The sequence below is a fragment of the Acinonyx jubatus genome, chromosome B3, assembly GCF_027475565.1.
Source record: "Acinonyx jubatus isolate Ajub_Pintada_27869175 chromosome B3, VMU_Ajub_asm_v1.0, whole genome shotgun sequence".
Lineage (NCBI taxonomy): Eukaryota > Metazoa > Chordata > Mammalia > Carnivora > Felidae > Acinonyx > Acinonyx jubatus.
Window position 1 is genome coordinate 36,494,251 of NC_069386.1, and position 12,589 is coordinate 36,506,839.

Genomic DNA, 12,589 nt, shown 5'->3' on the forward strand with positions numbered 1-12,589 from the left:
TCCCTTTCGGGGTGCCTGGCTGCCCAGTAGAAGTGTGCAACTCTTGATCTCGGAGTTGTGAGTTCGAGCCCCACGTTGGGCATAGAGATTACTGAAATAAATAAAACTTAAAAAAAATAAAATATAAAAATGTTTCCCTTTCTAATAAGTTTTCGAATTCACTGATCTAATGTTATCCGTGATATGTTCATCTTACGTTTTTAACTTCTTCTGTATTTGTCACTTTCTTCTGTTCTTTATTTCAATTACTGTCTACTTTTGCATGCTACTACCCTCTTTCTGACTGAATCTTTCCAGAGGGTCTATTTTATCTGGCATTGGCTTATTGATCATCTCTATTGTTTTTTAAAAACTTTTTTTTAATTTTTTTTTTAACGTTTATTTATTTTTGAGGCAGAGAGAGACAGAGCATGAACGGGGGAGGGGCAGAGAGAGAGGGAGACACAGAATCGGAAGCATGCTCCAGGCTCTGAGCCATCAGCCCAGAGCCCGACGCGGGGCTCGAACTCACGGACCGTGAGATCGTGACCTGAGCTGAAGTCGGACGCTTAACCGACTGAGCCACCCAGGTGCCCCGATCATCTCTATTGTACATTTGCTGTCCATGGCATTAATTTTTGCTCTTATCTTTATTTTTTCCTTGTGCTTTGAGTTTATTCTACTGGGTTTTTTTTTTCTTTTCTCTTTTCCTCTTTCCTTTCTTTTCTTATTTATTAGAAAGAGAGAGTGCGCATTAGTGGGGGGAGCAGCAGAGAGAGGGGAAGAGCGAGAACTCCAAGAAGGCTCTGCATGGACAGTGCAGAGCCCAACACAGGGCTCAAACCCATGAACTGGGAGATCATGACCTGAGCCGAAATCAAGAGTCAGATGCTCAACTGACTGAACCACCCAGGTGCCCCTCCTCTTTCCTTTCTTTCCCTTCCTCTCCTCTTTCCTCTAGCTCACTAATTTTCAGGGGTTTTTTCCTAATGTAAGTATCTAAAACTATAAATTTCCCTATGCTTACCATTTTTGCCACATCTACCAGTTTTGATATGTAGAATTTTTATCTCATATCATATTGTTGTCTCTATGCAATGTTCAATTTCTATGATGAATTCTTACTTGACTCATAAATTATTTAGAGGTGCACTTTCTAATTAATTTCTAAAACTGCGGGGGGGTGTCACTTTTCTTTCTGTTGCAGACTTCTAGTTTAATTGCATAACATAGATCTATGATCATAGGTCATAAAATGTGGTTTACGTAAGCCACATGACTTGAATGTGTTGAAACTACCTTTATGGTCTTTTATGTGGTCAATTTTTAGAAATGTTCCATGTGGCAGTGCTTGGGTGGCTCAGTTGGCTAAATGTCCGACTTCAGCTCAGGTCACGATCTCACGGTTCGTGAGTTCTAGCCCTGGTTGTCAGCACAGAGCCTGGAGCCTACTTCAGATTCTGTGTCTCCCTGTCTCTCTGCACCCCTTACCCTGCTCGCACTCTGTCTCTCTCTCTCTCAAAAATAAATAAAAACATTTTTAAAAAATTAAGAAATGTTCCGTGTGTACTTGAAAATAATGTCTATTCCTTGATGAATGGATGCAGAGTAATTTGTAAACATCCACTAAGTTGAGCTGCTTGGCTATGTTACTCAAATCTTTCCTGACCTATCAATAATTGAAAGCATTGTACTGAAATCTCCCACTCTGTTAGCGGATTACTCAATTTCTCTCCATAGTTTTATAAATTTTTATTTTATATATTTGGGTGCTATTTTAATAGGTACCCACAACTTTAGAACTATTATATCTTCCTAATGATGTAAACCTTTTATCGTCATAATGATAAAAGGCCCTAGTAATACTTTTTGCCTTATATTCCATTTTGTCTAAAATCAATATAATTACACCTGCTATCTTTTACTTAGTATATGGCTGGTATATCTTTTTCAATCATTTTACCTTCATCCTTTCTGTGTCCTTTTACTTTAAGTGTGTCTAAGTTTGTTTGTTTAGGTGAGTTATATGCCCAATGTGGGGCTTGAACTCACAACCCTGGGATCAAGAGTCATATGCTGTACCCATTGAGTCAGCCAGGCACCCCTAGGTGTGTCTAAATTTTTTTAAGTGTAGGTCTGAGAATCAGTCTTTTAATAGGTGGTTTAGTCTACTTATACTTCCAGTGGTTACTGATGGTATTTTCATTTCTACCATCATGTTACTTTCTATTTGTTCTTTTCTAAACTTCTTTCTTCCCCCCCCTTTTTTTTCTGCTAAATTGAGCTGTTGGGTTTTTTTCTTTCTTATTCTGTCTTCTCCTCTACTGGTGTGGAAGTGATACTTTCTCTGGGTTTAGTGATTACCCTTGAAATTTTACCATGCACATTTAACAAAGTCTGAAGTAAATCAGTCCCTGAGCCTTCTCAGGAAAAATACAAGGAAGTTCACTGACCCTCATCATCCTCCCCTCCCCTCACCTATGAATCATTATTATCCAGCCTTTGTTCCTGTCCTTTGTCAAGCCCACATATCATATACCATCATCATCTTTCATTATATTTATGCAGACAGTGTTTGTTTGCAACTATCTACATGTTTACTAATTTCCTTGCTCACAATTTCTTCTTGCATTTTTAGACCTTCCTTCTGGGATCATTTTCCTTCTTCCTGAAGTACATCTTCTAGATGTACTTGTTTTAGAGAAAAGTCTGTTCATAGTAAAATTCTCAGGCTTTTTTCCTAAAAATATCCCTGGTACACCTTCATGTTTCTATTTCACACTCATTCTTGAAAGGTAATTGTGCTGGGTACACAATTCTGGGTTGATGGTTATTTTCCATCTTCTTGTACTTTGAAGATGTTTTTCTATCTTATAGATTCATGTTCCTGTTGCCATCTTAATTGTTGTTTCTTTGTAGTTAATTTATCTTTGCTCTCTAGCTGCTTTTAAGATCTTTACCTGTAGTATTCTGTAGTTTTTCTACAATATGTCCAGGTATGGGTTTCTTTTTTTTTTTTTAAACCTATTTGATGTATGTGTTTCTTCTGTCCATAGGTTCACATCTTTCATCAGTTCTGGAAATTTGTAGTCATTATTAGCTTTGCAAATACTGCTTCTCCTTTACTCTCCCTTTTCTCTTCTTCTGGGATCCTGACTGGATATTTTTTAGACCTCCTCATTCCATCCTCCCTTCTCTTAACCCTTCCTTCATATTTCTCATCTCCTTGACTCCGTGTGTGGCATTCGAGGTAATTTTCTCAGATATGTCTTCCAGTTCACTAATTCACTATTCAGCTGTTTAATCTGTTGTTGAGCCTATCCACTGAATTTTTAATATCAACAATTAAATTCCATTTGCTTCTTTTTTGGAGATGTCTAGAGATTTGCAATAGTCTCTTTACCTTGCTTATTTTTTTTTTTAATGACAGTCTTATTGAGATATAATTCACAAACCATAAGATTCATCCTTTGGGATGAATTCATTGTGAGTTTTTTTATTTTTAATTTTTTTATGTTTTTTTATTTCTTAAGAGAGAGAGAGAGAGAGAGAGAGAGAGAGAAAGCACAAGCAGAGGAGGGGCAGAGAGAGAGACAGAGGACCCAAAGTGGACTCCACGCTGACAGCAGCGAGCCTGATGTAGGGTTCAGCCTCACAAACCGTGAGATCATCACCTGAGCTAAAGTCAGTCTCTTAATCAACTGAGCCAACCAGGCGCCCTCATTCTGTGTGTGTGTGTGTGTGTGTGTGTGTGTGTGTGTGTGTGTGTGTGTTTTAATTTTAATGTTTATTTATTTTGGAGAGAGAAAGGAAGCGAGCACGAGCAGGAGAAGGGCAGAGAGAGAGGAGGACAGAGGATCCAGAGCAGGGCTGACAGAAGAGAGCCCTATGCGGGGCTCCAACTCATGCACCATGAGGTCGTGACCTGAGCTGAAGTAGGACACTTAACCGACTAAGCCACCCAGGTGCCCCCAATTCATTGGTGTTTAATATAGTCACAGAATTTGTGATACTATTACCACCATCTACTTCTAGAATATTTCTGTCACCCCAAGACAGAAATCCCATGCCTGATTGGCAGTCACTACAAATTTCCCTCCACCCCCTCCCCCGGAAACCACTAATCTATTTTCTGTCTCTATAGAGTTGCCTATACTGGACATTCTATAATGTTCCTAAGGTTCACCTATGTTGTAGCGAGTATCAGTACTTCATTCCTTCTTGTGCTGAATAACAGTCCATTATATGAATATACCACATGTTGTTTATTTATTTACTAACTAAATTGATGGAAATGTAGTCGATGGAAATCTGGGCTGTTTCTGCTTTGGGCTATTATGAGGAATGCTGATACGAGCATTCATTTACCAGTTTTTGTGTGGATGTATATTTTCATACTATAAGACATATAAAAACCTAGAGGGCTAAGGAAATGTACCCAAGGAACACAAACTTTGAAGGGGGGCACCCGTCCCGAAGCTGAGGTTCAGACCTCACTAAAGAAGATGTGGTTGCAGCCCACTGGAAGGCAGAGAAGACTGCAAGGTGGCTTGGGTCACAGCCTGTCCTCAGTCTCTGGAAAGGCAAGAAGTAACCTCCTGGGACACAGATGAGCTTCTCTCAGGGGACAGGTAGACAGGCACACAGGTGCACAGAAGCAGTGTGGGTACCGTGGCTGGATGGAGTCCCAGAGCATCTATTATCCATGTGAGAGGGCCACAGGAAGGTGATCACCAGGCTGGACAGGGGCTACAAGATCTCTGAGACTGTGCATTCTGGGACACTACCCCACTGGAAGTCCTCTCATCAAGACTACCCTCCAAAGGTATAGCTCCAGAACCAGCAGAAGCCCCTTCCTCCCCTAATGTCTTTCCAGCACCCCCTACTGAAAAAACTTATCATGCTCATTGTAAGGTAATCTGTCTCCAGGAATGTTGCCCATTATTCTACAGGAGGTGTTGGTAACTGAATTTGGAGCTGACGGTCCATAAATTCATGATTGGCACACCAAGTACCTAAGTTTTGAATACAGGGAAAAAGAAGTTTATATGACCATTGGATCAGTAAGGGAAGTAAAAAGAAAGGGGACTTCAACTGTAACTTCCCTCTGTAGCTCCCACGTGAGTGGCTCTCAAGGTTTGCTCTGAGGCCACTCTAATCTCAGGAGCCTCTTGAAAGCACGTGCCCACTCTTTCCAGCTGCCGCACATTGCTGGGGATTCTCAAGCACACCCAGAAGCTGACGTGAGCTCACATCTGCCCATAAAGTCAGTCTGCAACACCTCTGGAGAACTGTGCCCTCTCCCTTTCACCTGCCTTCCCAGCCTCTCACAAGGGCCTCTGGAATGCCACAGGGCAGAGGGTTCTGGGAAATGTAGTTTCTGCTTCTCCGTGCCACAGAGGAGACCTCAGAAGGTGGAGACAGTGACAAGACACAATCCCTTAGAGACCTGAGCTAAAGCAGAGTCTTGAGTCAGATCCCCCACATTGACACTCGTCCAAGGGAGGCTTCCCAGTAACCGCTGAAATGGGCATTTGCCCTCAGGGTCACCCACCCTTCCCTTTGCTTTCCAGTCAGGCTCCCCTACTGATCTCAAGTCCGGGATGTTTGGTTTGATTGATTTTAGTGCTGAGGGACCTTGGAGATTTCCCCTACTCTCTGCATAGCCAACAATACATTAAAAGTTTTGGGGTTCCCCCACTCCCCAGGATCCAGTTGGTTTTTAGGGAGGGAGCCCTTCAGAGAATCTAGTCCATCACACTGCCAAAAGCAGATGATCCAGGCTACTTTTTAAAAGGATAATTCTAACTCTGAACCCTCCTTTAAAGTCAGTGGAGTACTTTTGATGCCATTGCTGGCAACAGAAAAAAAACTAAGAAAGAAGTGATTCAAACTTGTGGCTGTTTCCCAGAGGCCTTTGAGGATCTGATGAAAGGAAAAAATATATCCTCAACACATGTTGCGTACAATTTCAGGTGGTTTAAAGACCCCTGATGCGCATTCTCGGACCCTAGTCACGGAGAGTAAGAACCTGACCAAAGAGAAATAAGGTCCCATACAAAAATCTCGACCCAGCTTTTATAAAGAGGACAAAGCCATTGAGATTTTTTCTCCCAATGCCTTTCTAAACACAAATAAAAGCATCCATTGAATCATCTGTCAAGGAGCAATGACAATCCCCATGGAGTGGTTGGGCAGGGACAGTAAGTTGCAAAAAGTATTAGTTCCGTATACACTATCCGGGTACAGCCCAACAAATGTTTATTGACTGGGTAACTGAGAACTGGTTGTGGTTAATGGGATCCAGCTTTGTCTGCTGGGTCCATTTAGAATTATGACTTGCCCATTGTTCAATGGGGGATCCTGTAGCCAAACAAATGAATAGTTAATTGGAAGTCAGGCAACTAGGGCTTTTTGCTTTAGGTGGAAACTTAATTCCCAGACAATCCATACATTATGTATAGACTGCCTTGACCTGCTTCTACGCTTGGCACTCAAGCCAGGGCCCAGCACAGGAAGATCATGGAAGGGGGGTGGGGATGAGAGCGAGGGTGGGGGTGAGTGACCCAATTTAGAGCTTCCTTCTCACACTGCAGGGATGAGGAACCTCCAGGCCATCGGAGTTGAACACACAACACTTGATTGATCATTAGGATGATATCGCTGTGGTTGCCTCTCCTACAGTCCCGAAGGTAATCTTTCGGAACTCCTATGCGAAGCAGAGTTCAGCTGCTTTCAGAAAGAGTTTGCAGTTTCTTATAAAGTGAACTAGGCATTTACAATATGACCCAGCCATGCCATTCACCAGAGGTACTTATCTAAAGAAATGAAACATTTGTCCACACAAAGACTTGTACCTGAATGTTCCTGGCAGCTTTATCACGATAGCCCCACAATGGAAACAGTTCAAACGTCCTTCAACTGGAACACGGATTAAAAAAACTGTGGTACATCCAGACAATAGAATTCTGTTCCATAATAAAAACAACGGAACTCTTGATATACATGATATGAATGAACCTCAAAAGCATCATACTAAAGCTAGATGATTTACATTTATATGGAATTTAAGAAAAGACAAAATTATATGGGCACCTGGGTGGCTCAGTTGGTTAAGCGACTGACCCTTGGTTTCAGCTCATGTCACGATCTCACAGCTCATGGGTTCGAGCCCCACATTAGGCTCTGCGCTAACAGCACACAGCCTGCTTGAGATTCTGTCTCCCTCTCTCTGTATCCCTCCCCCACTTGCTCTCTCTCTTTCTAAAAATAAACAAATAAGCATAAGAAAAGAAAAGACAAAACTATAATGACATAAAGAAGGTCAGTGGTTTTCAGGGGTTGGGGGTGGCAGGAGGGAGTGACTACAAAGGGGCACAAGGGAATTTTCTGAGATGATGTGATTATTCTGTATCATGACCGTGGTGGTGGTTACATGAAAACATACACTTACAAATCGCATTGAATTGTGCTTAAAATGAAAGAATTTCATTGTGTGTAAATTGTACCTCAATAAAGCTGATTTAAAAAAAAAATTAGGTGGGGGCACCTGGGTGGCTCAGTCAGTTGAGCGTCTGACTTTCGCTCAGTCATGATCTGACTGTTCGTGGGTTCGAGCCCTGTGTTGGGCTCTGTGCTGACAGCACAGAATTGGCTTCAGATTCTCTCTCTCTCTCTCTCTCTCTCTCTCTGCCCCTTCCTCATGCTCTCTCTCAAATATATTTTTTATTTTTTTAATGTTTATTTATTTATTTTTGAGAGAGACAGAGAGAGAGAGCTGGGGAGGGGCAGAGAGAGAGGGGAGACAGAGAATCCCACAGGTTCAAAGCCCAGAAAGGAATTCAGGTCCTTCCTATGATGTGGAACAGACTACCGAACCCCCCTGGTGGGGCTCAAGGGAACCCAGAAGTCCTTCAGATGACTGAGCTTCTGGTCTTAGCTTCCTCTGGATATAAGCACCGCCTTCCCAGAGCTTCCCACCCAAGAAACATATTTCTTGCCACCAGCGTGATTATCACAAGTTGTCCACCTTCTACCACCTTCATTTGGCCTCCCACAGACCTTGGAAAGCAGCTGTGGTGATCACCTCCATTCTGTAGGTGAAGAAACCGAGACTCAGAGAGCTTGGGTGGCTGTTCCAGGATCACACAGCCCTGAATCCACCCAGAAGGGGCCAGATCCTACCTAAGTCTTCTCTCTTCAAAGCCCTCACTTTCGGCAGCACATGGTCCACTTGGTGAATGGCTCACCTACTTTTTTTTTTTTTTTAATGTTTTTTATTTTTGAGAGAGAAAGAGACAGCACGAGTGGGGGAGGGGCAGAGAGAGAGAGAGAGAGGGAGACACAGAATCTGAAACAGTCTCCAGGCTCTAAGCCGTCAGCACAGAGCACGATGTGGGGCACAATGCGGGGCTCGAACTCACAAGCCATGAGATCATGACCTGAGTCAGATGCTTAACTGCCTGAGCTACCCAGGTTCCCCTCGCCTAGTTTTAAAGGATCAGGCCTATGAAGATACATTGAAAAGTCAAAATATTCAGGGTACCTGACTGGCTTAGTTGGTGGAGAATGTGATTCTTGATCTCGGGGTCATGAATTTGAGCCCCACATTGGGCAGGGAGATTACTTTAAAACAACTTTTTTTAACTTAAAAAAAAGAAAAGAAAAAGAAAGCCAAGATTTTCTAAAGACTAATAGCTCTGGGTCTCTGTAACATTCATGTAGGTGATTAAATTTCAAAGTCTGACAACACAAAGTTCAGGGCTAACAGTTCTTAAACCATTTTTTAAATATTTAATTAATTAATTATGTATGTATGTATGTATGTATTGAGAGAGAGAGAGAGACAGAGAGAGAGAGAGAATCCCAAGCAGGTTCCCTGCAGCCAGAACAGAGCCTCATGTGGGGCTCGAACCCACGAACAAGGAGATCATGACCTGAGCGGAAACCATGAGTCGGACGACTAACCAACTGAGCCACCCAGGCACCCCTCAGAAATTCTTAAATAGACTTAAAAGAAAGAGTGCTGGCTTAGAGTGTGGAGACAGGACGCGGGTCTGCCTTTGCTTCTAACTTGCTGTGTGACTTTAGACTTCAGTTGCCTTAGCTGCTGAGTGACAGAAATAGATAAGATCAAAGGCTCGCCAGAGAGCCCTGTGTGGTGCCTGGGTCATCACCTTGGAAACCGTATCGGGGGCAAAGGGATGGCACCCAGGGCCCTGTTTCTCTTCACGCAGAGTGGCTCCACTTGTATCCACTTTCTACCCCGGGCCCCCTTGCCAGATGCTGCCTTAGCCCAGGTTCCCTAGAAGCAGAGCTCGAGGCAGGATATGTGTGTGTGCCACCACTGGGAGAGGGATGCAGCCAGGGAAGCTGCAGTGAGGAAAAGGGGGCGAGACAGATGAGGACGGAGAGCTTTGCGGAGCTGGCCGCCATGAGCGTCAACTATGCTAGATCCGGTGGGACCTTCTCTAAAGAGGCTCTGTGAAGCTTAGGACAGTTCATCCAGAAAGAGGAAGCAAAGATTTCTCTGCCAAACCCTGTTTCTTGTCGGTCAAAGTTTCACTCCGTGGAGTGTCCGACACCCCTGAACTTCTGAAAGCAGAAGTTCGGAGGGGGTGTGGGTGCAGTTGGCTTGTGCTAGAATGAAACAGGTGGCAAGCACCTGGAAGACAGGTGTGGCTGAGGGGACCTTAGGTGACACACCAGAAAGTAACCGATATGGCAGTAATTGAAAAAGAGTGAGAACATCTGCTACATAAAAGTTGAAGCCACTGGGCTGGACAATCCCAAAGGACCTTCCCAGCTAAAAAGTTCATTGGGACATGTTTCAGTGGAATGGCAGCTCAAAGGGCTGAGACCATCCACCCTTCTTGGGTGAAGGAACCATGTCCCCAGAGAGTTGCAAGCAAGATCCTTGGAAACGTGTGCCACTCAGTGCCCAAGGGTTGATGCCAACTTTGCTCTGCCCCTCGGCCCCCAAATGTCCATGCAATTTGAGAGCACATGAAGATGATGTTCTTAGAATCCTGATGGGACAGGAAAGAGAGGGACTGATAATCCCTCCAGGCTGGGGCGGGGGGGGGGGGGCGGGTTTCATCATGTTCATTCAGAAAGCCCTGGCCCCCCGTCAGCCTGGGATCCCTTCCACTCAGGGGGCAGCTGCCGGCTCCAGACGGGAGATAGATTTGTGGGTATTTAAGGGATTGGAGGATTAAATGGGCCAGAGAAGCTTCCTCCACACAGCCTCATCCTCTAATGGCTGGAAGCCCAACCCTGGGTGTTATTAAACTGATATTACATCACAGGCACTTCATACCCCTTCCTTTGAAGCCAGGCTTGCAAAGCCAGCAGGGAATAAGAGATTGGGGTCAGAGCTGGCACATACATAGATCAATCTGTAGGAGGAAGATCAGACTCACCAAAATTAAATCTGGGATCCAGTCTGAGCATTGTCATTGGCTGACCGTGGGGATGCTACTTCGGCTCAGGACACTGGCTTTCTCTGCTGCGAAACAGGGACACTGCCAACTCTGCTCATGACCTGGTGAGGAGCAAATGACAGAAGAAAAGCTATAAAGCCAACCTGCCCTTTAGTGGGGCTGCGGTGGGCGCCGGGGTGTGGCCTGTGGGCTGCTGGCGCCCAGGATGGGGCTGATGGAAAGTGACCCCGGGGCAGGCACCAGTCACAGCCAGGATAGGACATGGGCTCTGATCAAAACGAGAAGGAATAAAAACTCGGTAAGTTCTCCCAGCAGAAAAGACAGGAAGGAAAATGGAACTGAAACAGGCACAGCTGGGACCCCTCAGGTCACACAGGACACATCAGGTCCAGGGGCAGACTGCAGTAAAGAAGCAACCCACCAGTGCCAGGTTCTAGGCCAACTGCTCCACGTGCACTACTCCACTTAATGATCACACCCCGTGATGCAGTAGATGCAACAGGATTCTCCTTGTTGCAGATGAGTAAACTGAGGCTGGGAGCGGTTGAAGAATTCACCCAAGTGTCACGGCAAGTTAGGAACAGTACCGGGATTGAAACCCAGGCCATCTGCTCACAGACTGTTCTTGGGATCTGCCCTTTGTTCTTTCTTCTCACAGGGACCCCGTCTCCCCAGGCGGCCTCTTGGGTTCTGACTGTCATCTGTATTCCTCGGACTCGCAAGTCCGTCTGCCATGCTCCCAGATCTGGCCTGAGCTCCAGATCCACAGGACCAACAGCCTTCCCGACCCACCTCAGGCATGCGTCCAAGGAAGAAGTCTCACTTACCCTAAACCTGCTCCAACCCACTTCCCAGAGGGCATCTCCACCATCCACCCAGCTGCAGAACCTGGCCAGAGCCTGGACTCTTCTTTCTTCACCCCTGACATCCAAGTCACACGCATGGTACCCTCCATACAACTGAGGTTGTCAAATCTCTCCTTGCCACGGTGGCTCCTACCAGAGCAGGCCCCTCACTAGAACACGGGCACACCACATACTCCCCGTGGTGGTCTCCAGTCCTGCCTCCTCTCATCCGCCTAACACTGCAATGCAAATATAATGGGCCACTTCCTAGGCTGTCCTTCCCAGGACAAAGGCCCTCTTCATCTGCGCCCTTCCCCAGGCCAGCTCCTCTTGCTCTGCTGCTCTCACTGAACCTCCTTCTGTTCTCCAAACACCAGCTTCTCTCTGGATGCTGAGCCTCCTGGCTGGCGGATCCCTCTGCCTCAGACACTTCCGCACTCACTGTGTTCCCTCCATCCCTGCTCAGACTTCACTGTCAGCTCGGAAGTCCAAAGTCGCCAGATGCCTGGTCTGACCCCACCCTTCCAAGTCGCTGCGGCCACAACACTGAGTACTTTCCCCACCACACCATTTACCAACGCCCCTTCAGCCACCAAATGTAAGCCTTACTAGAGCAAGGTTTGTGCGTTCTGGCCCCACGGCGCCCTGCTCACAGCGGGGAGTTAATAGACGTTTGAGTGGGAGAGAGGGCAAGCGACTTTTCCAAAGCCACAAAGTCTAAGAGAGTGACAAATCCAGAATTGGAATCTGCACCAAGTTATCCGACCCCACCCCAAGTTGGAAACAATTAGCTACTCCTCTCCGTATTACCCTCTTATCCCGCCCATTATTTAATCCTTAAAGTCACGGGCCACAGAAGTGACATTTTATAAAGCAACATCTTCCATTTGAAAGATGGGCACGCATAGCAGTTGGGGAGGACATCCCTCCGTCCCCCGCCGTCCCTGTCCCCAAGGACAAGGGAAATTCCGCCTGGCCTCCTCCCCCGGGGGCATCTGGATCTGGTGAGTCTTTCTCCGGGTCCCTACCCGACTCAGACCAGTATCCGGGCCTCGGCCAGCCTAGGCAAAGCTTCCCGCCCAGACCTCGCCGGCGTCCCCAGCAAAGCCCAGCCCCCACAGGGCCACACGCGCTGCGCGCGCAGGCCCGCACTGCACCCCGCTCTCCTCCGGGGACGCCACCTCGGTCGCGTACCTCCTACCCCCGTCCGGGCGCGCCCCGCCTCCCTGGCTCCGTCCGCCTCGCTTCCCTCCCCTCCTCCCCGCCTGCGTCGGCCCCGCCCCCGGGTCCCGCCCCTCCCGCTCGCGCCCCCAGGGCTGAGCG